The 14,295-nt window shown below is 37.5% G+C and overlaps 1 non-coding gene across 1 annotated transcript; it reads right to left on the bottom strand.

The window, feature by feature from the left end:
- Positions 1-837: 837 nt before the first annotated feature.
- LOC122124449 lies at positions 838-910 on the bottom strand. Its single transcript, XR_006150560.1, has one exon. It is a non-coding gene; the product is annotated as a small nucleolar RNA SNORD107 (small nucleolar RNA).
- Between the last annotated feature and the right edge of the window lie 13,385 nt (positions 911-14,295).

The raw sequence follows: 14,295 nt of genomic DNA, 5'->3' as shown, positions 1-14,295 counted from the left end.
TCAACCAATATGCTCTGATGCCTAAGATTTTAAAAAATAAGTCTAAGGGAAGTGTGTTTTTTCATTTAAAAATGGCTTATAGGATTAGGCATCATATCCAGAAAGTATGAGCTAAATCCCCAATTCCCTGAAAGGAATAAACCATAGTATAAATTTCAAAGGAAGAACATACTGCCACTACCATGCAAGCTTAGAACTGTAGCTAAAGATCTTCTCAGTTGAAATTGAATGCCAGTTGTGCGATGCTAAAGTGTGATATGTTTAGTATTTTTTACCCATTTTAGGAGTTAGTAGTTGATATTCCACAGAAAACAATGTGTTTGTTTTACAGTACAATTCACTATGAGTTTCCAAGACTGCATTGATTTAGGCCTTTAAAAGATGCTAGCTCGTCAGTTTTCTGAATGGAAAAGTAATAACTAGAATAATCAGATACAGCACATAGATGTCATTGCTTCACTTAGTAAAAGGGAAAGACGTCACATCAAAAAAAAAAAAAAGTCTGGAGCCATATTGCCTTGGTTAAATCTAGACACTGACACTTACTTACCTATGTGACTTTCTGATGATTTTCTTTCTCTTTTCCATGTCTTGTATTTTCAACTGTTAAACAGAGCTATCATGGCAATCAAATGAGTTCACACGTGTAAAGCCTGGCACATGGTAAGCACTATATAAATGCTAGCTGCCACCACGCATGTGGATATTGGTAAATCATCACTTACGGTAGCCAGGCTCTCAGCTTTCTGGTGCCTGGCTGAGTAAATAAAACTCATAAGTTTTTCTTCCAGGAATGCTTTCAGTATTGTCCTAGAACATTTTTCTTTTTAAAAAAATGTTTTTTCAGAATAAATTCAGGCTCAAATTCTGACATCATTCTATTCAAAAAAGATCCTGTATCCTCATAAGCTCCTGGTATTTTGTTGCAAAGAGAATTCTTTTGGGAAGCTTTCCCCCAATTCTCTTGCCATCCAAACCTACTATATCATCTCCAGGATCCAGGGGTAAATGAAACTCGTAGGACCCTTTGTTTAAATTAAGAAGAAATTTCATGCCACACAGAGGAAAATATTAAACTAAATATGAGGCTCCCTAAAGTACAGAGCTATGCAACTGCACAGGTCACATACCCAGCAGGCCAACCTTTCATGACATTATTTGCTTTTGATAACAAGGAACACTCTAACTTTACTTCATTATTTATTTTTTGGAACAAGTCTGTTTTTAACGCTAACCTACCCAGGAAAAGATAGAAGATAATTTCCTTTATATGGAACGTATTTGGAAATCAACACATTTGTAGAAAACCCTACAAAGCAGAAATTTACTATGTCCCTGAAACAATGACTCTTCTGGAATGAGGGGGAAATAAATATTCTTTGAGCTCATTAGGATTCACTCCATTCAGTTATAAGCACAGAAACTTTTTCTTAATAGAAGTCTCCTATCCCACCCCACCTACCTGAGGCCCACAGATAATTCACAAGCCAAGAACATAGTCCTCACTTAGCAACTTAATTTTCCATTACTATGGTGGTTTTTCTCAAGTTGATTTTCAGATAATCTTCAGATAATCAATACTGAAGTCTACTAAAGTTTGTTTTGCATCAACTACTGGTGTTATTTATTGAACATTAGAGAAATTCTAGCCTCTTTGCTTAATAGTCTTGATTTTGTTAGATTCGGATAGCAAATAAACAGATTACACATGAATGTGTTTCTTATTTCAAAAACATACAACGCTTAGCATAAATTTGGCCTGTCTGTTCTTCCTGTGGGGTTATAGCAAGAAGAAACTTGATCCCTGAAAGACCCATGTGTTCATTTAATCTTCTGTAAACCCTCTTTGAACTGGCAACAGAGAACTCTTATTTGCTTAATTCATCTACTCAACTGTTTTGACTTAGGTATCTCTCTTTAAAACAAGTGGCAGTTTTGAATCTCCAAGAATTGTTTAGAAAAAGCAATCATGATCTTTGTGACGATTGGCAGATATTGATGAAATGGTAATATCTGTTTAGATCAGCTCATATCTCATGTTTCTAATTATGGGCGTCTGGATTTGAGTTGTGGTTAGCTAGTCCAAAGCCAGTAAGCCTAGTAATCAGATCATGGACAAAGGCCAGGTGTCATTTACTGAAGCAAGATAGTACATGCAAAAAAAAATTGCAATTTTTCTTGAACCTTTTCTTTCCTGACATTTGTAAGCATAATTTTTTCAATTGGGCATCCAAGACTGTGCCTTTAAATTTGTTTTTCCAGATTTATTTTCCAAGTCACTTAGGATGTGTGGTCACCTTTACTGGCAATTCATTTTACCAACCTCCCCTCTGCTGGATGAAAACAATCACTCCAGCTCATCTCTAATTCCTAAACTGAAATGGGTCTTGAATTTCGGCTCAACATTTACAGTTGAAGACAGTTTTCCAATTCTGCTTTTATCTTTTCCTCTGAATTCTACTACTGATGACTTAATGTGTTATAAATTATTTTACACTTCTCTAATTATTGTTTTGTGTTTGTTCCCATTAGCCATATTTCTTTCTGCTTAGATTCTGCTTCTCAAGAATTGCAACCCAGATGCCCTTCAGTAGATGAATGGATCAAGAAAATGTGGTATACATACACAATGGAGTTCTATGCCTCCATCAGAAAGAATGACATTGCCCCATTTGTTAGGAAATGGAAAGACTTGGAAAAAATTATATTAAGTGAAGTAAGCCAGGCTCAAAGAAACATAGGTCTCATGGTTTCCTTTATTTACAATAACTAGTATATGTCTGAGACAAGCAGAAATGGTCAGATAAATTGATGTTAAGCAAAATGAACCCCAAGATAAGGACTCAAATGTTTTTTTTTCTTTCTTGCTACTTTTTCTAACATATTTATAAGATATGTCTTTGTTGTTTTTATGTCCCTCCCCTATGCTATAACCCCTGCTTTCACTGTATTTGATGTTGGTATAATTTGTGGAGGGGAAGAGAAAAAAAACAAATTGTTTAAATAGGGATACAGGTGGACCCATTGCAACAATGAGATGTACAAATCATTATGTCAAAAAACGAAAACGAACTTTACAACTTTGGCGCTGGGCACGGGGGGGAGGGGGGGGGAAGGATGGGAAAGGATGGGAAAGGATGGGAAAGGATGGGAAGGGGAAACAGAGGAGGAAGCAGCAATGCTTGATTAGAAATGCACTCATTACCTTTCCCATGTAATTGTAACCCCTCTGTACGGTATTTTCACAATAAAAAAAAAAATTGCAACTAGGGCTGGGAAGGTGGCTCAGTGGTAGAATGCTTGCCTTGCATGCATGAGGCCCTGGGTTCAATTCCTCAGAACCACATAAACAGAAAAAGCCGGAAGTGGTGTTGTGGCTCAAGTGGTAGAGCGCTAGCCTTGAGCCGAAGAGCTGAGGGACAGCGCCCAGGCCCAGAGTTAAGGCCCTACGACTGACAAAAAAAATGAAAATTAAAAATTTTTTTAAAAAAGAATTGCAACCATACTATTTTCTCCTCTACTCTCATCCCTAATGCTTTGTGAAGTGTTAGATTCATTATATACATGAGTGTCTGGAAAATACTTAATAATTAACTGTTCTCAGCTTAATTATATTCATCCTCAACCCCAGATTCCCAGAAAAACCAGTAAGATGGAAAAATCTAAAAATGAGCAAAGTGAATACCACACTAAATTAGCACATAAACCTGTTTGTTTTTATTAGTATTATTATGAGCTTCCCTTACACTGAAGAAAGAAGTTTGTCATGTTCCCAGCTTTTCTAGGAATTGTAGAATCGATGGCCAACTTCAGAGTGCTGTAACTTAATCTTATTGGAAATATTATGGAAGTTCAAATTACTTCGGCTTAAATTAGTTTAGTCTTTATGTGAAAAAAGTTAGCAGTATCCAAAAATATCACTATATTCATTTGGGTCATGTTTTTAAAGATTGATCTAGTCTAAAATATTTAAATTGTGAGAATTTCCACTAACTAAAAGTATGACTTCAGTCATTCAACCACTTTGACTTGTAATTTCCTCATCAGCACAACAGGGATAATAAAATGCTATTCACCTCAAGAGCTGTATCTATGGCGCCGATGAAGAAAATGTATGTGAAAGCACATTATATATTCTGTGAAATATATAAATACAATAATCCTATTCATTCTCCAAAACCTTCAGTGGATGGTTTGTACTGAAACTTAATATATGCAGTGTTGCTACATAGTACCAGAGTGCTGGTGTTAATCTGTCCTTCCATGTTAAACTTTGCCAACTCACCTACACCACCCTCATCCAGTAGGGGCATTAAGTAAAATAAGGGTGGAAACATGCATTGCAATCTTGTAGTAGTCAATCAGATAACTTAGAGGCTAGCTGTTGAGTAATACATACAATGTAGATATGCTGGACAAAAGAATGATTTAAAACCTGCAGTGAGACAGAGCTGGACAGTAAAAGATTTCATCATGCCACTCACAACATCACACGATTGTAAAGTATGAATTGTTTGTTCCTCAAGTTTTTCAGTTAGTATTTTCAGATCATGACCCTACATAACTGAACCTTCTGCATGTGAAATGTTGGCTGGGCACTGGTGGCTCACATCTGTAATCCTAGCTTCTCAGTAGGCTAAGATCGGAGGATACTGGTTTGAAGCCAACCGAGGTAGGAAAGTCTGTGTGATTCTTATCTCCAATCAACTACACAAAAATAAATAAAATAAAAGCCACCAGAAATGGAGCTATGGCTCGAGTGGTAAAGGGCTTAAGCATAAAAGCTCAAGGACAGCGGCCTTCTGGTTGTCAGACTGCCAGTCACCTGCAGCAGAATTATTTCACCCCTCTTCCAGTTTCCTTGCAACATCACCAGTGGATACACCAGATGTTTGCCTTCAAGTTCAGAGAGTGATGCTCAGCACAGAACAAAAAAAAAAAGAAATGAGGGGGCTGGGAAGGTGGCTCAGTGGTAGAGCACTTGCTTTGCATGTCTGAGGCCCTGGGTTCGATTCCTCAGCACCACATTAGCAAAAAGAAAAAAGCCGGAAGTGGTGCTATGGCTCAAGTGGTAGAGCGCTAGCCTTGAGCTGAAGAGCTAAGGGACAGTGCCCAAGCCCAGAGTTCAGGCCTCACGACTGGACCCCCCCCCCCCCCAAAAAAAAAGAATTGAGTAGGAGGCTTCTTGCAGGCTGCATTGGGGTCCCTGAACCCCTCTTTTCGTTGCTTCTTTAGGAGGGACTGAGGTTTTCATTTCTCTTTCATAATGAGCCTCATCTGCCTGTGCTGTGTTATCACAATTTCCTTTCTTTTTGGTAGACATTATCTTCCACCTCTCTGACACACGGACCAAAAGCATATGGGCACATCTCCTTGTGCTCCTCCCAGGAAGTTTTCATGAAGAATGCGGATGATACCCTTTTGCCTCTCAACTTCTTAAGAACACCTTTATTCAAGTTTACATGTGTATCAGGAGCCACAAATCATTGATCACTATAATTTTGTAATATTTCATTTTAATTTCATCTAATAGAATCTTTTTTTAAGAACTTGAAAGCCAAGAGGATTTTTCATGCTACTTTAATTTACATTTTTACTGTTGTTAGTGTTGTTGTTTTTGTGCCAGTACTGGAGCTTAAACTCAGGGCCTCAAATTCTCACTTGGCTTTTTTCACTCATAGCTGGTACTCTACCACTTGAGCCATATGTCCATTTTCTAGCTTTTGCTGGTTAATTGAAGAAGCAGTCTCACAGACTTTTCTGTCCAGGCTGGTTTAGAAAAGTGATCCTCAGAATCAGCTTCTGAGTAGCTACGTATATAGGCATGAGGCACCAACGCCTGATTTAATTTACATTTTGGAGATTTATATATATATACATATATATACATACATATATATGTATGTATATATATGTATATATATTATCTGGAAGGAAGATTTAGAAAGTAATTAGAAAGTAACTAGAGTTCCAGAAGTAAAAGTGGGAATAAGACAACTTTTTAAAAATATATTGTGCTGTCATTGTTGAGGTGATATTCAGAGGGGTTACAGTTGCAGGAGTCAGGTAAAGAGCACATTTCTTTTTGAGCCATGTCTCCCATTCCCTCACTCCCTCCCAGTTTTTCCCTCCCATCCCCACCCACAAGATATATAGTTCATTTTTCACGTACTGTCTAGTGAGTACCATTATATTTGTTTACCCTGTGAGGCAACATTTAAAGAGACAATATCTGAGAGTTTTCCCAAATGATGAAAGATATTGATCACAAACGAAAAGTCCAGTTTATCCCAAGCAAGAGGAATTCTGAATAATGCTTGTATTACCTATTTGAAAAAACAATTAATTAAAATAATTCTTTAAAGTATAAACTAGATGAGGTAAAAAGAACAGACGTATACAAGTAAGACCAAATTGAAAACCATGTCAGTGTGCTATCTTGGAGGCAGACCTGTCTGCCCCAATCAAGCCTTACAGTCTTATTCAATATCAATTTGGTGATATTCAATTGGTGATAATCAATTTAATATTCAATTTGGTGAGAGAAGATCTCTCAACAAAACTAGCTTATCTGTTCCCTAATTTCTCAGAAACTATAAGAGATAATAAATGTTTTAATTATTTTTAGCTACTAAATTTTGTAGTAATTTGTTATATAGAAATAGACAACTGGCCGGGCGCTGGTGGCTCATGCCTGTAATCCTAGCTACTTAGGAGGCTGAGATCTGAGGATCGCGGTTCAAAGCCAGCCCGGGCAGAAGAGATCGTGAGACTCCTATCTCCAATAAACCACCAGAAAACTGGAAGTGGCGCTGTAGCTCAAGTGGTAGAGCACTCGCCTTAAGCTGAAGAGCTGAGGGACAGCACCCAGGCCCAGAGTTCAAGCCCCACGACTGACAAAAAAAAAAAAAATAGACAACTAATATACATACCATTCTTTTTTTGGAGAAAAAAGAAAATAATTTGGATGGGGTATAAATATCAGAAAACATTACTTCATTAGTGATAATTATTCCAAATATACCAATTCCAAAAAGGATTTTTTTTTTAGTTTCTTGAACTTTCTCTCACATGCTCAATTTAGTTTCATAGTACTTTTTCTTGTATAGCAATTATTTTTCTTGTATAGGAGTGGAGAAAATGAAATATATAGGCCAACATAATAATTTTCATGTCTTAACAAGTCTAGTTACATTATATAGCAAGTACCCTATGACAATATAAAATAATATCAAAGCAGTAAGCTATAAAATAGAAAATAAATTTCATTTAGTCAACACAATGCAAAATAACCAATCATAAATTGCTTTTTTTTTAACTATCCATAGCATGGCACTAAAGAATATTTTATTTATTGTCATTTTTTTTTTGCCAGTCTGAGCACTGTCCCTGAACTTCTTTTTGCTCAAGGCTAGCACTCTACAACTTGAGCCACAGCACCACTTCCAGCCTTTTCTGTTTATGTGATGCTGAGGAATCAAACCCAGGGCTACATACATGCTAGGCAAGCACTCTACCACTGAGCACATTCCCAGCCCCTTGCTGTCATTTTTAATACGTTCATATAATTGCTACTCATAATTACGCTTTCAAGTAAATTTAAAATTCTGAAATGATATTAAACCTTGCTAAATCTTATAAATAACTATTACTACCTAACTTCTACCATGGAAGTTAAACAATTAAGACATTTATTATCTCATAGTTTCTGAGAAAAAGCTAGTTTTGGTGAGAGAACTTCCATGAGGTTGCAGTCAAGATATTGAATAAGACTGTAAGGCTTGACTGGGGCAGGAAGGTCTGCCTCCAAGATGGCACACTGATATGGTTTCCAATTTGGTGCTACTTGTAGACACCATGGATGCTTCTCCTGATCTTTTCACCTCATCTAGTTTATACGTTAAAGAATTATTTTTTCAATTAAAAACAAAGTTAACATCCATCTAGTGACCCGGTAATTCAATCTAATAAGGTTATTAACCTAAAACTACAATTGAACATCAAAACATTCCCCTATATTAAAACTGAACTCTACTGCGGCATCACATAATTGAATCTCTAGATTTACTTTAAGTGCAGAGGAGCCATAATTGTGGATTATTTTTTCTGAAATGTATCCTGACGGATATACTATGATCATCATTTACATGACCCAAGATTAGCTAGATAATAAAAAAGAATTAAATTAAAACTCCAGCCTAGAATAGCTCAGTGTGTGTTTCCTTTATAAAAGTAACATGTAATATTTGCAGTGGCCTTTGAGGATTTTGATAATCTCTAGATGTGGAATAAAATTGATTAAATGATTCAACAAAGATTTGTTGAGCTCTGATTATGTGTCAGGTATTATCCTATGGCTTGAGAAGCATCAATAAACAAGATATATCAAATTCCTGTTTTCTTGGTCCTCATTTGGCAAACAATGCTTGGCAGACAAAATTCAAATCAGTAATATGTATAAACAAGGTTGTTTCAGAAGATAGTATGTTGGGAAGAAAATCCAAAGGGTGATGGGCAAGGGACAATTTACAAGAGATGGACAGGAAAGGCCCTGTTTTCTAGATAAGGGCAGATGGAATCTGAAATTTTGGGTCACAGGATTCCAGCTGTAAGAAATAGCTAATGCACAATGGATCATTTCTTTTAAGTTATCATCATCATCATCATCACCTTCCCCAAGATCTCTGACATACTCTAAAGGTATGATCAAATATATTTGTACCTTTCATCTATTGGTGTGAACTATGACTCACCAGATTAGGTCTTAGCACAAGTGTGATGATCATGATCATGTTCATGATCCATCTTCACTTACATCTTAGCAAAACTGTCTATGAAGAATTGTTTTGGAAAATGTTGGCTACCATTTTGCTTCTTAATTTATTCCTCATTCTCAAGCATTTTCAGTTAAATTTGAAAAACTGATGCAGAATGTTTATAAAATGTAAATTTGAAAAGCTGATGTTGGATGTTTACAACATGTAAATTTAGAACATAAGTGTTCTTCATTATTCCACTAATAACTCATTTTTCCACCAGTAAGCCTCTCGAATTAACATATAGGAGTATGACCAACTCAAAGTCTACCAAAACAGATGTGATGATGGCTATTGATTGAGTTTTGTTTTTAAGTACCTGTTCATGAAGCAGCATTTAACTATCCAGAATTGCTTCTCATCCCTCACAGTACCCATTCTGTCCATGAAGTCTCTGGGTTAACCAAGAAGCCATCAGGGCCTCTGGGTTGCCTCAGAAATTTCAATAAGTTATCCCATCTAGATCTGACATGTTCCTCAAAACTGAGGTTTCTCTCTGCCTCCACTCAAGTACATTCATCCTAACTCTGTTCTACTCAGCTGATTTAGACACAGACTCAGCTCTTAAAACAAGTTTCTAACAAGTTACTTGCATCAAATATTTATGGAGTTTGATCACTTGAGTGAAGATGTGTGCATAGGAGTGAAGAGGGAGAGTCACACTGAGAGGATGCAAAAGTCTTCCAACCTCTCATTGGCTCCAGCCTCCCTCCTCCTCTCCCTGGCTCACTCCAGGCCTTGAAGTTGCAGCCAAATTGCTGCCTTTGTCTCAGAAACATTCCACCCACACCCTAGCCCCTCAGGAGCTCTCTTCTGCTCTCCAAGCTCTTAGGATATTTTTCAAAGTAAATACCTTTCCCTTTCTGAGAGGAATGCTGGTGCCAACTGTTAATAAAATAACATTCCCATGCCTTATTGTATATGATACGCCAATTTTTATATTGGAAAAGCATCCAGTGTTAGAATAGACAGCAGAAGACGCCATGTATTTTAGAGCTTGGTGAGACTAAGTTTTACCAAAAATAAAATGAAACAAAGTGAAACCACAGGGAGGAATGCTTAAAGGGGAGGGACTAACAAGTGGTTTTCCATATTTGCTCAAGGGGGTGGGAGGCCTGTTGATTTATATGGTTTGTCATTTGAGCTTCCAAAGCAAGTTACATAAATGAGCATTCCCTTTCACTTTCTAGCCCATTGCATTTTGGTGCCAGCTGTGGCCATGCATAATGAGCTTTAGATAGATTTCTTTTAAATCACCCAGAATAATCAGAGGGTTTTGCATTTTCTAGTTCTTCCCCTCTTCATTGAGGGATTGCCACACACAAGATGACATCAGGAATTTTTTAGTTGGATTAGAAACAGCCACTACTGTATCCACTTAGGTTGGGTTGTGAGAATTGCTTTTCTAAAGGAAATACATCTATTGGGAAACCACAGAAATATTCTAAATACAGGGCTACTTACTGAACAGCAGGAGTTAATGTCTTTGGGATGTCTTACTATATTGTACAATGAAATTTGATTCTTTTAATTTTGGCTAGTAAATATAAAGAAAGGAAGGTTGAGTGTCATTTTTTTAATGGAACTGTTTGGTGGAGATCTCAGGTTTTTATATTCCTTATTCCTTGGCTCAGTTGTAAATGATTTCATGCAATTGAAAGGGCTATAATTTTCACATAATTTGGGGGTGTGATTATGATTCAAATATTCATACATAATTATTACAAACAAACATCCTTAATATGAATTCTCCTGGCCTACATTTCTAGACCCAACCCCTTCATCCTTTCTTGACCCCTGCTTACAATTTCTTCTGACTCATCTCCATCTTGTTTTTATCATTACAGTGCTTCTTAATAACACAGCTAATTCTCACCCACTCCCAACAATAAAATGCTGCTCCAGAGGGATGATCTACATGACCTAAATGATTTCTGAGACCATACCACTGTCTGTGCTGCTTGAAAGATTATACTGTTTTCCAATGATACAATCAAACCCAGAGCCTTATACATGCTAAGTTCATGTTCTACCCTACTGAGCTACAATCCCAGCCCAGATTGCACTGTTTTTAAAGTGATTCTCCTTAGCAAATGTCCAATTTATAAGGCCTTTCTAAGATAATCATACAAATGACTTGCCTAATTAGTTCTCTTTGCCTCTGAGACCACTGCATTGAGAAGCAGGTCATATATATGTGACACTGAAAAAAATGGGAATGACTGTTTTCTCACCATGTCTGCTCAAAACTTCAATCATCTAATTTCCACAACAGTGCTTTTCCTCATGTACCCAGGTCCCCTACCAGCTTCATAAAACTCAACCTCCCCGGAAAGACCGCAGAACAGTAGGATCCAATCTACCAAGTACATGTTCAAAAAAAAATAAGGTGACATCTGGATATATAAGATATGCTTTTGAGAAATACACCATGAATATATTTTTAGGGCAGTGGAGCATTCAAAAAACCAACCTGACACCTGACAATACCTTCAAAGAGAGCATGCTGAGTTGCCAGATTTTCAGGAAAAGGAAGATTTTCAAGAAATCTAACATCCAGTTGCAATGTACTGAATATTGTTTAAAAGTAGATTCCATTTTATTAAACACTGACTAAACACCTACTCTATTCAAGGAATCATTAGGATCTACATGATAAGTCAACTAATCTTTTTCCTCAGGAACATATATATATAGAGAGAGAGAGAGATAAAGAAAGAGAGAGAGAGACAGAGACAGAGACACAGAGAGAGACTCACAGAGGATGGAGATATCTTACTAGTAAAAATAACTCTCACTAATAATGACTGAGCATTTACCAGGCTTCAGATGCTCCCCATACATCATCTTATCTTATATAGTCTTCATGCCAACTACAATATATGAGGATAAGAAGACAGACCAAGTGGTGAAACCAATGTCCAAATTCCAAGACGCTGACACCACCAGCATTCCCACCCTTCCCCCATTCAACATTGCACCCATACTTCTGATGCTAAGACAGAGATATGTAAAGGGCCTAACCAGGAGTACACAGCAGTTGAAAGAAGAAAGTTAGGAGAGAAGTTTTGAAAAGCTTAGAGTGTCACAATAAATGATGTTAATGGCAATGCTGGGATATTTCCTTCACTACCACGTTCTCCTCTTTGAGGTATCTATTTAAATTTTATTCTTGCTCTTTTAAAACTTCCAGGATTCTCCTCTAGCCTCCTTCTCAGCTGCTGAGGGTCCTATTATTTTGTTGAGAAACTAGAAGCAAGTAGAAAGGGACTGCCAAACCTTCTCAAGACTACATCAACCATAATCCTTCAGATGTTTCCACATCCTCTGCTCCTGCTTTCATTTCAGTGGATGAACTCTGCATGTGTATGTCCCGGGAGAGTCCCTGCATTACACACTGGGTTCTAAGATTTCTTGCTCAAGGACACTAAAGACACTGCTTTAGCAAATATCTCCTTCTTCTTGGGTCATCCATCATCATTACCACCATTACCAACTATACACTAATGTCTTTTTTTATAATTTTATTTTTTTTATTTATTTTTTGGTCCGTGGTGGGGCTTGAACTCTGGGCTTGGCCGCTGTCCCTGTGCTCTATCAGCTCAAGGCAAGCACCTTACTGCCTGAGCCACAGCATCACTTCCTACATTATGTCTTTTATCTTATTAAAAACAAACCTGCTTTTGCCACATACCTCCCCTTAAAAGACTGTCCTATTTCTGTTTCTCATGATAACAAAGTTCTTCTAAACTAAACAACTACCTTAGCTTTTACTTCTATTTCTCCCTTGAACATTCCTTAATAAGGCCATTTCACCCCTTCTACCACCACAACTTGAAAAACTATGCTTATCAATCTTCCTATTGTTCAATGGCTAAATCCAAATGTCAACCACTCAACATAGTTGATCATTTCATCTTTGAAATCCTTTCTCTCCTCAGCTTCCAGATCCCTTGTGCCTCACTGATCAACCCTTCCCAGTCTCTCTGTATTGATTCTTTTTTCATTATTCTACTTCTAACCATTGGGAGCCTCAAGGATTGCCCTCTATCTATTCTCATTCCCCTAATGATCTCATCCAGGCCTATTGAGTTCTACATATTTATTAACAACTCTCAACTTTGTATCTCCAGCACACATACCTCCTGAATTCCAAAACTCTATCTCCAGTTGCTTATAGACTCCACATCTCTATTCACATGTCTAATAGCCATCTAAAACATGACTGATTCAAACACATAATCCCTTCATGCCAAACCACTTACTCTGGCTTTCTTCTCTCTCTGTCAGGAGTGATTTCACTATTCCAGTTACTCAGCTGAAAAGGATAATGACACCTCTTTTTTTCATGTAACAGACTCTACTTGCTGCAGGGTATGTCCACCTTGACACCTGCCACTGTTGCCCATGCCACCATCATTTTTCAACTTCATTCCTGTTATTTCTTCACCTATTGCCCTATTTTCATTCTTGTTCTTTTAGAGTTTTCTCTGTACAACATCTGGAAATTTAAACCATATGATGATATCCTCTTGTTCAAATTCCTTCCACAGCCTCTCAGAACAAAATTAAAAATCCTTACGATGCAGCTGGGTGCTGGTGGCTCACACCTGTAATCCTAGCTACTCAGGAGGCTGAGCTTTGAGGATCATGGTTCAAAGCCAGCCCAGTCAGGAAAGTCCATAAGTCTCTTATCTCCAAAAAAACTACCAGAAAACCGGAAGTGGCACTGTGACTCAAGTAGTAGAGTGCTAGCCTTGAGCTGAAGAGCTGAGGGACAGCCCCCAGGCCCAGAGTTCAAACCGCATGACTACAAAAAAAAAAATCTTACAATGGACTTACAAGGGATTACCTTATTTGCTCCTCACCTTCTCTTACTCTGTTGCTCACTGTACTCTAACTATAGTGGCCACCTCTATATTCTTCAAACAGCTTGAATATACTCCCTCCCATTGGGCTTTGCCTCAGTTTTTTTTTTAACCTCCAAAGATCTCCCTCAATCAAGTTGTTTTTTTCCCCTTAAATATAATCTTATTAGGAAAGTCATTCAAAATCGTGTCACCCCTGCATTTCAAAAAACAAAACAACAACAAAAAAAACTTCTTCTTGTATTTGCTGTTCTCTTTTTTTATTTTGATCCTTTAAAGCTTACCAAAAACAAAACAGATAGATAATTGCTCAATATTTTTAAGTAGTACTGGAATTAGAATTCAGAGCCTTGCACTTGCTAGACAAGCTCTCTACCACCTGAGTCAGTCTCAAGCCCTTATTCACTTCAGTTATTTTTCACATTGTTTTGTTTTGCCTGGGAATGGCCTCAGACAGATCCTCCTACCTATATATGTTCCCTGATGCCCAGATAGTTGGACCGGGGGCGGGGAGGGGGGGGAGAAGAAGGGGGGAGGAACTTTCGTCTAATGGAGATCTTCTCAATATCCTCCTCTAAAGCAGCTGGGTTCACAGATATAAACAGATATAT

This window comes from Dipodomys spectabilis, unplaced genomic scaffold (assembly GCF_019054845.1).
Source record: "Dipodomys spectabilis isolate Male_0828 unplaced genomic scaffold, ASM1905484v1 ptg000234l, whole genome shotgun sequence".
Classification (NCBI taxonomy): Eukaryota; Metazoa; Chordata; class Mammalia; order Rodentia; family Heteromyidae; genus Dipodomys; species Dipodomys spectabilis.
The sequence above is the reverse complement of the archived record's forward strand: the minus strand, read 5'-3'. Positions and strand labels throughout refer to the sequence as shown.